Source organism: Rhinatrema bivittatum, chromosome 1, assembly GCF_901001135.1.
Source record: "Rhinatrema bivittatum chromosome 1, aRhiBiv1.1, whole genome shotgun sequence".
Taxonomy (NCBI): Eukaryota; Metazoa; Chordata; class Amphibia; order Gymnophiona; family Rhinatrematidae; genus Rhinatrema; species Rhinatrema bivittatum.
Genome location: NC_042615.1, coordinates 136,514,614 through 136,533,229, shown reverse-complemented (window position 1 = coordinate 136,533,229; position 18,616 = coordinate 136,514,614).

The window sequence follows — 18,616 nt, the reverse complement described above, 5'->3', positions numbered from 1 at the left end:
TATTTGAATAAAAATGTAAGAAAGAGATTAAAAGTATGCCTGTCTTTCAGATTTTCAGAGAAACTACTTTTGCAACATAAGGCTTGGTATTATGGCAAGTTACCCCTTATGGAAGACCCAATATTGGTATTGGATCTTGCTCCATTTAATTTATCCAAGTTAGGAAGCTGGGCATATTTCACAAAATCAAACTCTGTTTCATTTGCCTCTTCAAAATGCTGCAGTAGCTGCTTTAATCAACACTGATTTTTTTTTTCTTTAAACCAGCAATTTTCTCCTGTTTTTCTGAGATTCCAGTTCAGTCAGAACCAGGGTTGGGATCTAGTGCCATGACCCTTTGCAGCCACTGCACCACCCTCCTAACTTAGTCCAATCACTGCACCAACAGTCCTCAATGAAGGCTCCTATAGAATCCTGTAGTTATGGAACCTAAATCTAGTCACTAGGTGTTGCTGTTCTGCAATAACTAGGATTCCTCATCTCCACTCCCCACCAGGGGCTGTAATTACTTCTTCAGCATCAGAAGACCAGACCAGAAAATTGAATCCAGGTCCTCTGCATGGCTCAGCCATTGGGGCCAACCCAGTCAACACTGACTTTAAAAAAAAAATCCACAAAAACCTCATCTCCTTTTCCCTAAACAAACACAAAAAATAGATTTTTTTTTCTTCTTCACACCAATTTTAAGATAATGCCTACTGCTATCAGCTCAGTATTCCTCTTTCAGCTTAACATGCAGACCTTTCATTTCTGCACTCAGTCTTGGGAACTTCACTGGCCATATAGATAGACATGGATTAATGGGGAAGAGTCAACATGGTTTTAGCAAAGGGAAGTCTTGCCCTACAAATCTTATAGAATTTTTTAAAGATGTAAATAAACATGTAGATAAAGGTGAGCCAGTTGATATAGTGTTGGGCAGACTGGACGGTCCTTTTCTGCTGTCCTATTTCTATGTGTATTTGTATTTTCAGGAGGCATTTGACAAAGTCCCCCATGAGAAATTCCTCAGGAAATTACAAAGCCATGGGATAGGAGGCAGTATTCTATTGTGGATTGGTATCCGGTTAAGAGTCAGGAAAATAGAGGGTAGGATTAAATAGCACTCCAAATGGAGAAAGATCATTAGTGGAGTACCACAGGGATCGGTACTGAGACAAGCTTTTTAACATATAATCTGGAAAAGGAAATAACTAATGAGGTGATCAAATTATTGCAGGACAATATTATTTAAAGTTAAAACAGCAGCGGATTGTGAGGAACTGCAGAAGGATTTTGTGAGACTAGGAGACTGGACAATTAATGGAAGATTAAATTTAATGTGGAAAAGTTCAAAGTGATGCACATAGGGAAAAATCCCAACTACAGGTAATAAAAAGTCTTGCCTCACAAATCTGCTTCACTTTTTTGAAGGAGTTAATAAACATGTGGATAAAGGTGAACCGGTAGATATAGTATACTTGGATTTTCAGAAGGCGTTTGACAAAGTTCCTCATGAGAGGCTTCTAGGAAAAGTAAAAAGTCATGGGATAGGTGGCGATGTCCTTTCGTGGATTGCAAACTGGCTAAAAGACAGGAAACAGAGAGTAGGATTAAATGGGCAATTTTCTCAGTGGAAGGGAGTGGACAGTGGAGTGCCTCAGGGATCTGTATTGGGACCCTTACTGTTCAATATATTTATAAATGATCTGGAAAGAAATACGACGAGTGAGATAATCAAATTTGCAGATGACACAAAATTGTTCAGAGTAGTTAAATCACAAGCAGATTGTGATAAATTGCAGGAAGACCTTGTGAGACTGGAAAATTGGGCATCCAAATGGCAGATGAAATTTAATGTGGATAAGTGCAAGGTGATGCATATAGGGAAAAATAACCCATGCTATAATTACACGATGTTGGGTTCCATATTAGGTGCTACAACCCAAGAAAGAGATCTAGGTGTCATAGTGGATAACACATTGAAATCGTCGGTTCAGTGTGCTGCGGCAGTCAAAAAAGCAAACAGAATGTTGGGAATTATTAGAAAAGGAATGATGAATAAAACGGAAAATGTCATAATGCCTCTGTATCGCTCCATGGTGAGACCGCACCTTGAATACTGTGTACAATTCTGGTCGCCGCATCTCAAAAAAGATATAATTGCACTGGAGAAGGTACAGAGAAGGGCTACCAAAATGATAAGGGGAATGGAACAACTCCCCTATGAGGAAAGACTAAAGAGGTTAGGACTTTTCAGCTTGGAGAAGAGACAACTGAGGGGGGATATGATAGAGGTGTTTAAAATCATGAGAGGTCTAGAACGGGTAGATGTGAATCGGTTATTTACTCTTTCGGATAGTAGAAAGACTAGGGGACACTCCATGAAGTTAGCATGGGGCACATTTAAAACTAATCGGAGAAAGTTCTTTTTTACTCAATGCACAATTAAACTCTGGAATTTGTTGCCAGAGAATGTGGTTCGTGCAGTAAGTATAGCTGTGTTTAAAAAAGGATTGGATAAGTTCTTGGAGGAGAAGTCCATTACCTGCTATTAAGTTCACTTAGAGAATAGCCACTGCCATTAGCAATGGTTACATGGAATAGACTTAGTTTTTGGGTACTTGCCAGGTTCTTATGGCCTGGATTGGCCACTGTTGGAAACAGGATGCTGGGCTTGATGGACCCTTGGTCTGACCCAGTATGGCATTTTCTTATGTTCTTATGTTCTAATATGATGCTGGGTTCTGAAGTCACAACCCAGGAAAAGGACCTTGGAGTCCTTGTGGACAATATGTTGAAATCCTCAGCTCAGTGCACAGCAGCAGTTGAAAAATAGAATGTTAGGAATGATTTGAAAAGGAATGGAGAATAAAATGGAAAATTGTTGTTTATTTTTGTCATGCTTTTCCAACGTAAAAGTTAAAAACCGGGTACATCATAATTGTTATAGACATCAATCCAATAGCAAGTTATAATATGCAATCAATAGCAGACAAATGTAGCAAGATCTGATGGGATTAACAATGAGGAATAGGAGGCAATACTAATTATAAATAATGGAAAATTATAAAACACAAGTTTTTCCAGCACCCAGACAGATGAATTCAGGACCAGTGGGTTATGCACCTCTACCAGCAGATGGAGACAGAGCAAAGCGGATGTCATAATATATATATACTCCTGCAGTGACATCAGCCTGCCAGTATTCTCTGTCTCCAGCAGATAATGGATGTGCATCCCCCTACTAGGGATTTCTTCAAATTTTAGAAGGAGAAATAAAAGGAGATTTAATTTGCCTCGCTCTCAAGTGATACCAAATGGTCTCTCCCCCAGTTAAGAAGTCCTGAGTTGATTTCCGTGGGCCCCCAGACAAGCGCCTTGGTCCAGTAGCTGGTTTTCTAAGCCAGCATGGACTTAGCCATTTAAAACAGCTGAAAGGCAGCGGGTGAAGGAAGCCAAGCGCAGTGATGACAATATGTGCACCCTTCCCACACAGCTGGAGACCATCTCTGTACTTACCAGGAAAGGCTGAGCTCAGGTAAGGTTAAAAAAAAAAAAAAGACAGTGTACAAGGATCATTTGTAAGGCTTTCCCCTTCCTCCCGTTTCCATGCTCGGTGCGCCATTCCGACGTTCATTCCCAATGGAGGTTAAGGGACTTGGGCAGCCTGGTGAGTTGAGCAGCCCGGGTGAGCTAGGCCCTGCTGTTAGGCTTTTCTCTGTACGCCACATGATAGGCTGTGGCGGTGTTTTCACACACTTTTTTCCTGCGCATTAGGCTGCCCTCTTCAGGACCGTCAGTGCATGCAAGTGCGTCTGACTATGCATCCAAGTTGTGTGCTTAGTTTTTGGACGTTTAGTTGGACGCCTGCTTGGGCACCCAGGCAATAGCGGCTTCCGTGTTAAGTGCGTGCTGCCTGTGCACCAAAAGTTGGGCTACATTGGTTGTGTGCTTAAGTTTGGAAGTGCATCTAGTTTTGTGATGCCTAGACTTGGGACGCCTAAATTTTGTGCCCTTAAATTTTGTGTACCTAAATTTTACACCGTGAATTCAGAGGGACCCACATCTTCAGTTGCATGTTAAGCATATTGACAGACTGATGGCGCCTCTGGCTAAGAAACCAAAGTGCCTTCTGTACTGCCTGTCATATCTGGGCAACTCAGCTTGGAGTGTCCTCTAACTTGTGCCAGCACTGCAAAGAGGCCGAGAGAGAATTATCTTCCTCTGATTTTACTAAGCCTAGTTTTTTCCCAGCCTGATGACAGCCTGGTTAAAGACATGTCAGGAGGGGCACCTAACCTTGGAGAGCTCTCTTAACTGGTTCTTTGGTGGTGGACAGTAGCTTGGTGGGCACAGCACAGGTGCATTCTGGGGCAGGATTCTGCTTTTCTGGGGTAGAATTTTTTTTCAAGGATTGCAGTCCTTTCTTCAGGCACAGTCCTCTGCCCTGTTCAAACTTGTCAGGTCAGAGTTGCAAGTGGTGACCTCTCACTCGCCCAGTACTACTTCGGTACTACTGTTAAGCACCGAAGTACACCTAGATTGGCAACAGGTCCTCCCGATTGGAATCTGGATGGTACTGATGATGAGGCCGCTCCTGACTCTCTGGAGGATGGAGAAATTCTTCCAGGACTGGAACTATAGGACTATGTTGCGGCTTTTTCATAGAGATGAGCTACTGGCTCTGATTTCCCAGATGTTAAAGATGTTAGGAGTACTTGGTACGGTTTCCATGTCTGAGCCAAAGAAAAATCCCATTTTGGTTTCTTTGCGTAAAGCCTCTTGTTTTTTCCCTGTTATGGAGGTCATTCAAGAATTGATTGATCTTCAGTGGGTTTATTTAAAATCTTTTCTATACCGTCGTTAAGCAGATGCCGTCACTACGGTTCACAATAAGGCACATAACTTCATGTTGCTTAAGTGTGTTAAATTATATCAACTAACCAGGTGCCATCAAATACTGTAACATAGTTTCATATTAAATATTAATTGGTGGATGTGATAAGTCATGTCTACTTCTATCTATATCAGCTATAAGATAAATTAATACTTAAATCGAATCCTTTTTTGTTGAAATAAAATAAAAATAAAATACACACAATTTGAGTAAGATGGTGTGTGTGTGTGTGGGAGTTCTGCTGACCGCATCCTACATTTCCCTGGATTCTACTCTCCATTCTCTGTGGTATGCTTGCTTAAATAGCCATGTTTTAAACTTTTTCTGAATGTTTTGATGTCTCTTTGCATTCTGATTTCTAAGGGCATGGTGTTCCATATTATAGGTCCTGCTAGGGATAGGGGCCTATCCCTTACTTGAGTTAGTCTAGCTGTTTTTACTGAGGGAATAGTTAGCAGTGCTTTGTTTGCTGATCTCAGGTTTCTGTTAGGGATGTGTACGCGAAGGGCCATGTACAGGTTGCCCCGAGAGCTAATTTCAAAGGGGGTTGGGCTTTGGAAGACCTGTACCCCCTGGTTCCAATGGTAAGGGAGCATTTGCGTTTTCTGAAAGTAAATGCGCTTGTCTGTGCCGTCTTCAAGAGGAGGACTATCTCTGTGGAGGAAGGAGCGACTTTGAAGGATGTGAACAATAGGAGGATTGAGGCCATCCTTAAGCATTTGAAGCAGTGGCAACGACCTTGCAGATAGCTTCTTCTTGTTCCCTGGTGGCTCACTCTTATTTCTCTCTCAGGAGGTCAATGAATCCGGAGTGAATTCCAGGGCAGTTATGGAGCCAGCAGCCACCTTTTTGGCAGATGCAGGCTGCGATTTTGGTCCATACCTCAGCCAGAGGGGTGGCTTCGGTAATAGCGACCAGGCGTCATTTATGGCTGAGAAATTGGTCAGCTGATGTGACCTCTAAGGCTAACCTTATGAAATTGCCATTTAAAGGCTTGCTCTTGTTTGGGAGCGAGTTGCAAAAACTAACCAGTAAGTGGAGAGAATCCCTGGTTCCTCGGTTGCCAGAGGATAAGAAGCAGATGCTGTGCTCCTTTGGCATGAGGGGTTGTGCCAGGGGATACAAGCGTCATCGTCCCTACGGAGGAGTGACCTTTCAGAGGACTTGACCTTTTGGTAGGTCTCAGTCTTTGACAGCCCAAACAAGGACGCAGGCTCAGGTAGTGGAACCTTCCAAGCTTCTTAATGAAGATTTGAAGACCCACCCCCTGGAACAGGAGATAGCGGGCACGTTTCTCTCTTTTTTTTCAGAGATTGGTCGAAATCACATCTGATCAGTGGATCCTGGATGTGATATGAGAGGGATATGTGCTGGAGTTTTGCAGAGATTCTCAGAATATGTTCATGGTGTCTCCCTGCCACTCCCTGCAGAAGAAGCAGGCAGTGGGAGTATACATTGTCAAGACTCCTCAGTCTGAGGGCTGTGGTCCCAGTGCCCATGTCTCAAAAAAAAAAATGGGTTGATATTTAAGTTATTTTGTTCTGCCCAAGAAGGAAGACTCCTTTCTTCCCATCCTGTATCTAAAAGGGGTCAATCGTCATTTGCAAGTGATTCATTTTCTCATGGAAACATTACGCTCAGTGATAATGGCTATGCAGTCGGGGGAATTTCTGACCTCCTTGGATCTGTCTGAGGCATTCCTCCAATTGGAGCACCTACATTTTCTGTTTCACAGTGTTGGGGTGCCATTATCACTTTCAGGCGCTGCCGTTTGGTCTGGCCACCAAACCCAGAACTTTTTCCAAAGTTGTGGTGATGGCAGCAGACTTGAGAAAAGGATAGGTTCCTGGTACACCCGTATTTGGATGACTGGCTGATTGAGGCCAAGTCTCTGGAAGAGAGCTGCCTGGTGACCCCCAAGGTGATCTCCCTCTTGCAGGAGATGGGTGGTGAATCTGGCGAAGAGCAATCTTCAGCCATCTCAGTCGTTAAGAGAATCTCAGTGTTCGGTTCGATCGGAAGCAGGGCAGGGTTTTCCAGCCGGAAGCTCTGATATATTTTAAAAATGTCTTACATTTAACTTGCCAGTGTTTATGCTTTATCCTATTTTCTTCTGATGGATCCTTCCAGTTTTTGAATGAAGATCTTTTGGCTAAAATAGCCTTTCACTTCACTTTTTAGCCATGCTGGCAATCATTTGACCTTCTTTCACCTTTCTTAATGTATGGAATACATCTGAACTGCACGTCTAAGATTTTTTGTTGTTGTTGTTTTTTTAACAATGTCCATGCCTGTTGCACACTCTTAACCTTTGAACTGCACCTTTCAGGTGGGTTGTTTTTTGTTTTTTTTTAACTCTCATTTTATCAAAGTTTCCCTTTTGAAAGATTAGTGCTAGAGTTGAGGATTTACTTACTATCCCCCTTCCACTCATTAATTCAAATTTGATCATATTATGATCACTATTGCCAAGCAGTCCCACCACCGTTACCTCTCTCACCACTGAGAATTAGATCTAAAATTTCTCCCTCTCTTGTCAGTTCCTGAACCAATTGCTCCATAAAACTGTAATTTATTCCATCCAGGAACTTCATCTCTCTAGCATATCCTGATGTTTCACTTACCCAGTCAATATTGGGGTAATTGAAATCTCCCATTATTACTGCATTACCAATTTGATTAACTTCCCTAATTTCTCTTAACATTTCACTGCCGCCTCATTTTCGGCAGGTGGACCTTAGTAAATTCCTATCGCTATATTTTTCCCCTACATTTCTACCCATAAAGATTCAAATGTGCATTTAGAGGTAGATCTTAAAAAAGTACGCACGCGCGTACTTTTGTTCGCGCAACAGCGCAAACAAAAGTACGCCGGATTTTATAAGATACGCGCGTATCTTATAAAATCCCGGGGTCGGCGCGCGCAAGGCTGCGCAAAATCGGCAGCCTGCACGTGCCGAGCCGCGCAGCCTGCCTCCGTTCCCTCCGAGGCCGCTCCGAAATCGGAGCGGCCTCGAAGGGAACTTTCCTTCAGCGTCCCCCCGCCTTCCCCTCCCTTCCCCTATCTAACCCACCCCCCAGCCCTACCTAAATCCCCCCCCACCTTTGTTGTGCAAGTTATGCCTGCTTGAGGCAGGCGTAACTTGCGCATGCTGCCTCGGCATCCCCCGGCACAGGCCGCAGTGCCGGGGGACTTGGGACCGCCCTCCCGGCCCGCCCCGGACCGTGGCCACGCCCCTGGACACGTCCCCTCCCGCCCCTTTTATGAAGCCCCAGGACTTACGCAAGTCCCGGGGCTTTGCGCGCGCCAGCAGCCTATGCAAAATAGGTGCACCGGCGTGCATAAATCCAGCAGGATTTACGCGCGCAGGGCTTTTAAAATCTACCCCTTAGTCTCTTGCAGGATCTGTATCCTGTTGGACTCTATGCCATCCTGGACATAAAGCGCCACCAAGTTGCTCCTCTCTATCATTGTGATATAATTTGAATGCTGGTATAGCACTATCCCATTGGTTATTCTCTTTCCACAATGTCTCTGAGATACCAATTAAATCTGTCATCATTCAATGCTATACAATCTAACTTTCCCATCTTACTACTTAGACTTCTGGTATTAGCATACCAATATTTCAAAGTGTGTTTTTTGTTTGTATTAACAATCTGCTTTTCAGTTGGCAGAAATAAATTGGAGTCTTTTAGCTCAGGTGAATCTTTAATTATAGGCACTTCGACTACTTTTCTTATTATTGGAATATCTTTATTGGGATGCCCTAACTCTGCTTCACTAGCATCCTTCAAAGATAGCTCCCTCCAAACCATGCACCTCTGAGTAACTGTTGGCTTCCCCTTAGAGTAGCTTTTAAACTAAATCAATCTCCTTTTTAAAATGTAGCACCAGCAACCTGGTCCCTAAGGTGGAGCCCATCCCTTTGGAAAAGACTCCCCCTTCCCCAAAAGGTTCCCCAGTTCCTTACAAAACTGAATCCCTCTTCCTTGCACCATCGTCTCTTCCATGCATTGAGACTCCACAGCTCTGCCTGCCTCTGGGGACCTGCACGTGGAACAGGGAGCATTTCAGAGACTGCTATGCTGGAGGTTCTGGATTTCAGCTTTCTACCTAAGAGCCTAAATTTGGCTTCCAGAACCTCTCTCCCACATTTTCCTATGTTGTTGGTTCTGACATGTACCATGACAGCCGGCTCCTCCCCAGCACTGTCTAAAATCCTATCTAGGTGACTTATGAGGTCCGCCACCTTCACACCAGGTAGGCATGTTACCAGGCCATCCTCATGCCCACCAGCCACCCAGCTGTCTACATTCCTAATAATCGAATCACCAACTATGACAGCTGTCCTAACCCTTCCCTCCTGAGCAGTAACCCTGGGAGACATCCTCAGTGCGAGAGGACAATGCACTACCTAGAGAGCAGGACCTTGCTACAGGAGCATTTCCTGCCACACCAGGTAGATACTCTCCAAGCAGGAAAACGTCCTCCTCCAATGCAGCTCCATGGCTGCCAGACTGGAGTCCACTCTTTCTTCCTCCCAGCAGAAGCGATTGTTTTTTCTTCAGAGTTTTCCATTTTACTTTGCAGATTTCAAATGAATGTATTTTAGAAGGGTGTAAAGTGTTCTTCACTTGAAACATTTCCAAATCTTACATTGTGATTAACTCATTCAATATTGGCATGATAGTTTCTTTGCCAGTTTTTAACTTGGAAAATATTGATCTGCATAAGAGTACTGTAGATTGTACACAGCCATTATGATGTAGTCGGTATAATTAGTAACACTTAAAGTTTTCTGGAAGAGTTTATAAGCTGGTAGTAAAAATAATATTTAGGGCCAAGAACAATCCTGTAAAAATACATAGTTGGACATCACACTTTTAAATATTAAACTTTAAATTATCTCTGTTCTAACTTCCTTTGCAGCTGTATCACAGGAGAAACCACCCTGTTAGTTTGATCCCAGTTGGGAGTCCCTTGGCTCTTTCCTCACCCGCCTTTTACCAAACTCCATCCATGCAGGGACAGGAGGCACAGCTTCAAATATTTTGCACCAACATTTGTCACAAGGTGCTGAGCATGCAGATCAGTGACATTTATGGACAGAAAGATATTCTATGCAACAAAGTAACCCCTGGCCAATTTTAACCAGTCAGTAAAACTACCACTAAAATTACACTGGTAAACAAATTTCTGGGAACATTTAGTTTCCTCCACAACCATCGGTGAAACAAGTAGATTTTAACAAGCTGAACACAAATATGCATTTATTATGTCTGTATCACATACCATTTGCCAGAAAAGTGCAATATACATTAAGCATTGTTACATGTCTGTAGCGGCATAAGTTATAATGGCAAGGTTGGCACCAGAAAACAAAATTTAAAATGTTTTGCCGCAGATTTTTATTTGTAATCACTGTCCGACGCTTCGCGGATGAGAGTCAAACAATAGTCACCCAGCATGGAGGTGTTCCACTTGTCTTGATACCGTTTCTCCATTTTGACAATGTCTTGATGAAACCTTTCACCATGTTCGTCACTCAACAGCGCCAAGGTTGTCTGGGAAGAAGTCCAAGTGGAAATGAAGAAAATATATCAATGACATGTTGCACTTCATCAATTTGTATGTCTGAAGCAGGTTTTCAACCTGGTCGACATAGTCTGCTGCCTTATAGTTGCCTAGAAAGTTACAAACGACATTCTTGTCACATTCGTTGAGAAGGGCAGCAACCGGGAATATGCTCGCTGGAGCAGAATCGGCAAGCAGAGGAAGCCGGTTCGCTCCCTGAGCTATCGATCTTGCTTTCCCTGGAGGAGCGGCGTCCTCCCTCCAACCCCACGGAAGCACACGCCCAGAGCCAGCCTGTAGGAGGGGTGGCTGAGAAGACATCTGGAGATGGCGGAGTGCCTCTTGATTCAGCGTTCTATAGGTGGTGCCAGAACTTGACCCGGGAAAGGAGGTAGCTTCGTCTGTGGACCATGGGAAAAAGCAAGAGAAGGTGTCTACATTTTCCTATTCTGATTTTCAGCCAGCAGTGCTGGTAAGACCTGAATCTATTACTTTAGACTCTCTTTGGGATGCTATACAGGCCTTAAATATAAATTTGTCTACCCAAATTCAATCTGTTTCAAATTCTTTTGGAACATTGGATATTTGTATAAATAAAGTTGAGACTGAAGTACTGGAAGTAAAGAAGTCTGCTGAAGATAATAAAAATGAGATAGGGAAATTGACAAATTTACCACATAATTTAATGAAAGAAAATCAAACATTTGCATACAAATTGGAAAATTTGGAGAATCAATACAGGGGAAACAAATCTCTGTTTTATTAATTTCCCTAAGGACCCAACAGTACCACCATTTGAAATGTGGAGGAAGTATCTAATGGAAAATTTGAAGATACCGGAAAAGGCAATACCACCCATATCATGAATATATTATATACCTCAATTCAAGAAAAAAGGTGTGGGAGGTATATTTGAAGCTGAGGAGTTATCACCTATAGCTAGTTCCCCTTTGGATACAGTGCTGTTGGAAACAACTCAAAAAGATTTGATAAAACCTGCAACACTGTTTGTGTCTTTCCTATTGGAGTCAGATAAAGACTGGGTCCTGAGGATGTTTTTCTGGCATAGAACTGAACTTTTCATGAATTTGAAAGTATGGGTGTTTCTTGACTTCTCCAAACAAACACAGAAGAGGAGAAAATTCCTACTTTTGAAGCCTAAGGTTTTAGAATTGGGAGCCTTCTTTATACTCAAATTTCCCTGTAAGTGTATTGTTAAATTTCAGAATGTTACCTATGTTTTTTTTCAGTCTTGTCAACTATCCACTTTTTTGATGAGTAAATCTGCATCTACCTCTTTGCCTGACAACCGTTAAAAGCAGTACAAAGGTCTGCTTTAAAAAAAAAAAAAATCTCTTCCATATAGTCAGTATTACTTAACATTATAATTAGATTATTATTTCCTTAAAAGTTTTGAACTTGACCCTCTCTAGTGTGGACTTGAAATGTGGTAAATTACCTGTATAATTAATAATATTAATCATATTCGATAGATAACTTTCTTTTTGTACCACTAAATTTCAATTCAAGTGAAATGCCTTGAAATATTGTTGAAAATGCATAAATAAAAAATAAAATAAAATAAATGAGGATCGCTGGATGGTGATGGCACAAAGTCAGGATTAGCCGCAGCTTCCATCTGCGAAGGCTCGTCATCATTGGCTACCTCCTCATCCTCGTCATCAAGTGTCCACACCTCTGGTGGTTTTGGAACGGGAAGACTGTCGTCATGTGGCACTGGTCTCATTACCGATGCAAGGTTAGGGTACTCAATAAACTTCCTGTTCTTTGATGAGTATCCTGACACATTCGTCATGCAGAAGAAACAGCCAGTTATGTGATCTTTCTGTTCTTTCCATATCATTGGGATGGCAAATGGCATGGATGGTCGCACACCTTTCAGCCAAGCTTGCAGATTACTGGCACAAAATGCGCAACATATATGAGGAGCCCATGCTCTGTCCTGGTCACCAATTTTGCACCCGAAGTATAAGTCATATGCCTTCTTAATGAGTGCAGTCATACTCCTTTTCTGTGCTTTCAAAGTAAACTCACCACAGATGCAACAAAACGTGTCGTGGCTATTACGACATTGGCACACCATTTCATAAAGTGTATGAAATTAAATCCACAAGCGTTAAACTCAACAGTTTAAGCGTTATGATTCGCTCATTCACACAGACGTTGCACAGGAGACTACTCATTGCTGCTGCTTATATAAGGCTGCGTCATCATGGAAACAAGTTGGAATCTTGCAGCTGTCCTGGGGCTTGTCCGAGCAAGTTCTGGCATGATCAAGCACAGTTTCTTGGTGTATTTTAAAAAAAGGTTAGTGTCCATTACATGTTACGTTGCTTATGGCTGTCAAAAATATGACATGAATTTAAAAAATCATAAAAACTACTGCCAGCAAGAAAATATGTGATATTGTTTTAAAATTTCATAATTATTGTAAAACAAAATTGGCCGTTTCTCAAAAACCTTACCTGATGTACAAATTTTGAAGTAATATCTGTGATCAGCATCAAAAAATCTACTTGGAACACCAAAAAGCCTGAAGGAAACAAAAACTTTGTTTACCAGTGTTTACTCAGTGCAGTTAGTGTAGCTGGGTTCAAAAAAAGGTTTGGATAAGTTCTTGGAGGAGAAGTCCATTAACTGCTATTAATCAAGTTTACTTAGGGAATAGCCACTGCTATTAATTGCATCAGTAGCATGGGATCTTCTTGGTGTTTGGGTACTTGCCAGGTTCTTATGGCCTGGTTTGACCTTTGTTGGAAATAGGATGCTGGGCTTGATGGACCCTTGGTCTGACCCAGCATGGCAATTTCTTATGTTCTTATATGATAGCAATTAATAAAAATTCTTCTAATTGGGAGTGAAGTCTGGGATCTCTACAGGATAGGACAGCATTTCCGTATAAATCCTGCACCTCAAGTTCTACAATACCCTGCATTCACAGAAACTCCCTGATCAAAGGATGCAGAATGGAACAAGCACATTTCCCCTTACTACTCTTGTTGAGAACTAGCAGACCACACTAATATGCACACTTGTCCTTGAAACTATTAATTCCTCCTTGATGATGGTATTCCGGAGCTATGGTCCAGTCCGGTGTTTTCAGATGCTCTGCCAATGAAGCGGGCTGTGTTCCAAGGGGAGGGGAGGAGGTGGAATTCACCTCCACCTCTCACCACAGGAAGGATGTCCGATGCAAAGTAATTGCTTCCCATTTAGTTTCAATGAAACTGTAATTTCACTTTAACCATTATATTAATTTTGTTGCGTGCCAGATTTTATATTTTTCCAGGTTCACAATAGAAAGCCTTCTCTGCCACGTAGGATGTAACACTTGAAGATGAAATTTTTCCCAGTTTGATTTCTTTTCATTTTTAAACAGGTCTGTTTTAATTCTGTGTCTTGTTTTATTTTGGATCAATCCAAATACTTTTTGGTCTTGAGTAGGAAAGTTACTTTATTCTGGTGAGAGTTAAAATGCATCTTCATTTGGTTATCTTAAGTAGGAAGAGCCACACAAAAATCATTCTGAAGAAGGGAGTAGAGCCTTTGTTACCTTATCCGGTAACAATTTGTTTTGATTAATTTCAGATTACAGAGCACTAATATAAAACTATTCCTCAAGCATCTTAATAGATTCACACAAGGTTTAAGGATTTTCAAATGAATTGAAGGAGCTCTCCTTTTGGGAAGAGTTTTTGTTTGTTTGAGCAGAGGGTTGTTATACTGTAAGTTGTTTGAGGTTCAGGGTACGTTAGTGGATAGAATGAGTCTACACTATGGTGCAGGCGAGGTATGGAGTGTTTTGTCAGCATGAAGCAAGCAACCATCCATGATGGAAAGCAGACCCTTGATCCAAATAATACTACCAACAAGGATGGCAGTCTTGCACGTTTTCTTTATCACAAGTATTTTTAGGAAATCTACTGACTGCAAGTCACTTCTTCGATTTGATAACTGTCATCCACATTGAATGAAAAAGAATATCCTTGTCGTTTTTGTTTTTGGCTGCATCAGGTTTGTTTTATTCTTAATGATTTTAAGCTGCAGTCTAAGTTCATTTGGCAGTCGTTTCTAGATTGTGGTTATCCAAGGCAGGTCATTAAAAGAGCTTATAAAGAGGATGCACTTTTGCAATTGGAATCTTTTATTGGAAAAGAAAGTTTGTATTCCCACTGAAAGAGTGATATGTGATTTGCCATGCATGCCTGTTATGTATATATTTTATGGAGTATTAAAGAACATTGGTCCATTTGGGTGAATTTTCAGTCTTTTCTAAACCTCTGCTCTTTGCTTATAAACATCAAGAAATTTGAGAAACCATTTAGTTTCATCTTTTTTGCCTCAGCTGAATCAAGATAGTGCATGGTCAGGACTTGGTCATCATCCGTGCAGACATTGCAGTGTTTGTGAATTGTCTCTTTCTGTTACTGAATTTGTTCACCCTACTGCTCAACATGTTTTAAATTGCAAATGCCCACTACTTGCCAGAAAAAAAATATGATTTATATTATTTCAGGTAACTGCTATTTAATTTATGTGGAGCAAACAAGTCACTCATTAAAATTGCCTATTATTGAGCATTGAAATAATTTAAATACTGCTCACATTGAGGCTCCACATTGGGTGGAATTTAGTCATTCAGTTCAGCATTTCTTTTTTTTTGGGGGGGGGGGGTAGCTATTCAGCAACTTCCCTCATATTCCCCTGGGGGTAATTTATCTCATAGGTTGATACAGTCCAAACAGAGGTGGATTTATTGTCTAGATTGTTATACCCAAGGGTCTGAATAATAGGATTATGTCCGGGATATTTCTTAAGCTATGTTTTTTTGAGTTGTAACTGCTTATTGGATGGCTTGTTGTATGTGTGCTATTTGAAATGATTGGTTGAATTTGGATGGGGTCTGCTATACTATGGGTATAATTGGGTAGGTTTCCTAAGTAGATGGGACTTTTATGGGTTGGCTGACCTGATAACAAGGGTGAGCACTGATTGGTTTGTTATGAAGTTCTGAAAGAGTTTAAATGTCTGGGATATTGTTAGTGGTGGAGCGATTGGCATCTTTTGGTTCCCTGGCATTGGGGTTAGTTTTTCCCTTTTGGAAATTCTATGTAAGTTTTTCGGAGTAAGTAACATTAATTGTTAAGAACATAAGAACATAAGAAATTGCCAAGCTGGGTCAGACCAAGGGTCCATCAAGCCCAGCATCCTGTTTCCAACAGAGGCCAAAACCAGGCCACAAGAACCTGGCAATTACCCAAACGCCAAGAAGATCCCATGCTACTGATGCCAGTAATAGCAGAGGCCATTCCCTAAGTCAACTTGATTAATAGCAGTTAATGGATTTCTCCTCCAAGAACTTATCCAAACCTTTTTTGAACCCAGCTACACTAACTGCACTAACCACATCTTCTGGCAACAAATTCCAGAGCTTTATTGTGCGTTGAGTGAAAAATAATTTTCTCCGATTAGTCTTAAATGTGCTACTTGCTAACTTCATGGAATGCCCCCTAGTCCTTCTATTATTCGAAAGTGAAAATAACCGAGTCACATCTACTCGTTCAAGACCTCTCATGATCTTAAAGACCTCTATCATATCCCCCCTCAGCCGTCTCTTCTCCAAGCTGAACAGCCCTAACCTCTTCAGCCTTTCCTCATAGGGAAGCTGTTCCATCCCCTTTATCATTTTGGTTGCCCTTCTTTGTACCTTCTCCATCGCAACGATATCTTTTTTGAGATGCGGCGACCAGAATTGTACACAGTATTCAAAGTGTGGTCTCACCATGGAGCGATATAGAGGCATTATGACATTTTCTGTTCTATTAACCATTCCCTTCTTAATAATTCCTAATATTCTATTTGCTTTTTTGACTGCTGCAGCACACTGAGCCGACAATTTTAAAGTATTATCCACTATGATGCCTAGATCTTTTTCCTGGGTGGTAGCTCCTAATCTGGAACCTAACATCGTGTAACTACAGCAATGGTTACTTTTCCCTATATGCAACATCTTGCACTTGTCCACATTAAATTTCATCTGCCATTTGGATGCCCAATTTTCAAGTCTTGCAAGGTCCTCCTGTTATGTATCACAGTCTGCTTGTGATTTAACTACTCTGAATAATTTTGTATCATCCGCAAATTTGATAACCTCACTCGTCGTATTCCTTTCCAGATCATTTATATATATATATAGAAAAGCACCGATCCAAGTACAGATCCCTGAGGCACTCCACTGTTTACCCTTTTCCACTGAGAAAATTGACCATTTAATCCTACTCTCTTCCTATCTTTTAACCAGCTTGTAATCCACGAAAGGACATCGCCTCCTATCCCATGACTTTTTAGTTTTCGTAGAAGCCTCTCATGAGGGACTTTGTCAAATGCCTTCCGAAAATCCAAATACACTACATCTACCGGTTCACCTTTATCCACATGTTTATTAACCCCTTCAAAAAAATGAAGCAGATTTGTTAGGCAAGACTTCCCTTGGGTAAATCCATGTTGACTATGTTCCATTAAATCAAGTCTTTCTATATGCTCTACGATTTTGATCTTGAGAATAGTTTCCACTATTTTTCCCGGCACTGAAGTCAGGCTCACTGGTCTATAGTTACCCGGATCGCCCCTGGAGCCTTTTTTAAATATTGGGGTTACATTGGCCACCCTCCAGTCTTCAGGTAAAATGGATGATTTTAATGATAGGTTACAAATTTTAACTAATAGATCAGAAATTTCATTTTTTAGTTCCTTCAGAACCCTAGGATGCATACCATCTGGTCCAGGTGATTTGCTACTCTTTAGTTTGTCAATCTGGTCCACTACATCTTCCAGGTTCACAGTGATTTCGTTCAGTTCATCTGACTCATCACTCCTGAAAACCATCTCCGGAACTGGTATCTCCCCAACATCCTCATTAGTAAACACAGAAGCAAAGAATTTATTTAGTCTTTCTGCAATGCCCTTATCTTCCTTAAGAGCTCCTTTAACCCCTCTGTCATCTATTGGTCCAACCGACTCTCTCACAGGTTTCTTGCTTTAGATATATTTTAAAAAGTTTTTATTATGAGTTTTTGCCTCTATGGCCAACTTGAATTCAAATTCTCTCTTCGCCTGTCTTATCAATGTTTTACACTTACCTTGACAATGCTTATGTTTTATCCTATTTTCTTCAGATGGATCCTTCTTCCAATTTTTGAAGGATGTTTTTTTGGCTAAAATAGCCTCTTTCACCTCACCTTTTAACCATGACGGTAATCGTTTTGCCTTCCTTCCACCTTTCTTAATGCGCGGAATACATATGGACTGCGCCTCTAGGATTGTATTTTTAAACAATGTCCATGCCTGTTGAACACTTTTAACCTTTGCAGCTGCACCTTTCAGTTTTTTTCTAACTATTTTCCTCATTTTATCAAAGTTTCCCTTTTTAAAATTTAGTGTTAGAGCTGCAGATTTACTTATTGTCCCCCTTCCAGTTATTAGTTTAAATTTGATCATGTTATGATCACTGTTGCCAAGTGGCCCCTCCACCGTTACTTCTCTCACCAAATCTTGCGTTCCACTAAGAATTAAATCTAAAATAGCTCCCTCTCTTGTTGGTTCCTGAACCAATTGCTCCATGAAGCATTTATTACATCCAGGAACTTTGTCTCTAGCAAGTCCTGATGTTACATTTACCCAGTCAATATTGGGGTAATTGAAATCTTCCATTATTATTGCACTGCCAAATTGGTTTGCTTCCCTGATTTCTCTTAGTTGGGTTTTGATTAATGCAAAGAATGTGTTGTGTAGAGTTTGAAGGCTAAATTGTTTTTTATTGTTTCTACAGATTTCATGATGAACATGTTAAAGTCTATACCAAATGTTATTGAAATTTTTAGTATTTAAATGTATGGCTTGGGTAAATGGTTCATTTGAATGGTGGGTTTTCATATGGGTTTTTTAAATTTTTTGCTCAATCATCTCAGGTGTGTCCGTCTCCTTTCACTGCCACCTGTCAAAACAAAACCCCTCAAAACATGAGTGGCTCAGCACCCAGCCTTCACCACCGCTGCCAACAACAGCCATCCAACTGGGTACCCCAGCACTCCCTGCGCAATCAAGGAAGGGCGGCGGAGACAATACACAGACTGCCCGGC